Genomic DNA, 1,825 nt, shown 5'->3' on the forward strand with positions numbered 1-1,825 from the left:
ATTTTAAGACTGTACTAAAGTGCAGTCTCAAAAGTGCTGCGGTACGATAATTAACGATATATACACGGTATTGGCGAAAAGTACTCTCAATTAACAATTATGACTCATATCATGACAAAATATCAAGAAGATCCGTGTACTTTAATTATAGCATGATTTTTTATTTGAACAAAAGCTCTAATTATAAAAAAACGCAAGAAAGAAAATAATAATAAATCAATTAACATGTACTATCCGAGAGTGTAATTTTTTGTGGACTAGTTTAGAAAATTAAAAAGAAAATTTATTTTCTAGGATAAACATTCAATAAGAATGGGATTGTCCAAGTTGGAAAGATCTTCTTGATATTTTGTATCGAGTCATAATTGTTAATTTCGAGTAACTTTTTTTAGTAACCTTTTGTCAACTTTTAAGCACCGTGGGCACCCTGTATATATAAACTAGCTGTGAACTACCCGCTTTGCTGGGCAACATCCCCACTTGCACCCCTCCCTCCACATTTCCTTGCGTGGGATAACAGTTTTGTAATGTACACGTCATGCTCTTTTATTTGATACCCCACTTAGGTATATTTGTAAATATTCGATAATTCCTTCCCACTTTCTCGCTACACCTTTCTACCCTCCGAAGGTTAAAATTAGATAAAAACAATAGATCTTTGAAGCTGGTTGTATATCGTGTCAATATTTGAGCTTAATCGATGCACAACTTTTTTAGTTTTTGAAGCATATCCCTTTCAACCCCTATTTCAACCCCTTACTCTACTATAATATGGATGTATTATACATAAAAACCTTCCTCTTGAATCACTCTATCTATTAAAAAAAACCGCATCAAAATCTGTTGCGTAGTTTCAAAGATTTAAGCATACAAAGGGACATAGGGACATAGGGACAGAGAAAGCGACTTTGTTTTATACTATGTATTGATATTGATATTTACGACCGTCATTTTTGGTATCTATATTCAGTATGAGATTAAACGTTTTTTTCATATACAAGCCCCTTTAGTTAATTGTGCTTATACAAATATAGTAAAGAATCTTATATTTGTAGAACAGATTTGTAATATTTGTAGAATCTAATAAGTGAGTTGTAGCCTCTAATCTCCATTCGTTGTTATTAGGATTATTAGTAAATATATGAAGGTATTGTATATTATTGTGTTCACACTTCTATATGAGTTCGTTCATATCACACTAATTTGCAATATAATGCTGTTGTGTTGAAGTATCAAGTAGACAGATTCTATAATAGATATATGATTCTGAAATCCTATTTGTATTACAACTAACAATATACTACTTACATTGTTAGTAATGTTAGTAACATTAACTACCTCATGGTATAGTAATGATCACTCATCTTCATCTCATGTTGTATACAATTATTGAAACTATATAAGTTATCAGATTAAATTCTCAAATTGTGATTATAGTACATGCGGTACAAAGAAAAATAAGCGTAATGCTGTACTACACTGAAAGCATACTCATACTGCAGCAAATTTTGTCCTTTTTGAAATCAATTTTTTTTTTGTATGAAACTACATGTTGTTTGTTTTTAATTTTTAATTTCAAATAAAAATTCATATGTAATTCTTAAATAATTTAATTTAAAACATCTAACTAAAATAAATTCTGTGTATATTCAAACTAGTGCCAACTGTGTAGCACCGCGCTCTTGATAACAATATGAATATTAAATTTCAATTTTGTAAATACATAATTCTATTTAATTTAAATTTTACTTTACTGTAACAATTGTCATAATATTAACAGATATAAATAAAATAAAATAGTGTATTCAAAATGTATCGTACCCTG

The sequence above is a fragment of the Chrysoperla carnea genome, chromosome 4 (genome assembly GCF_905475395.1).
Source record: "Chrysoperla carnea chromosome 4, inChrCarn1.1, whole genome shotgun sequence".
Taxonomy (NCBI): Eukaryota; Metazoa; Arthropoda; class Insecta; order Neuroptera; family Chrysopidae; genus Chrysoperla; species Chrysoperla carnea.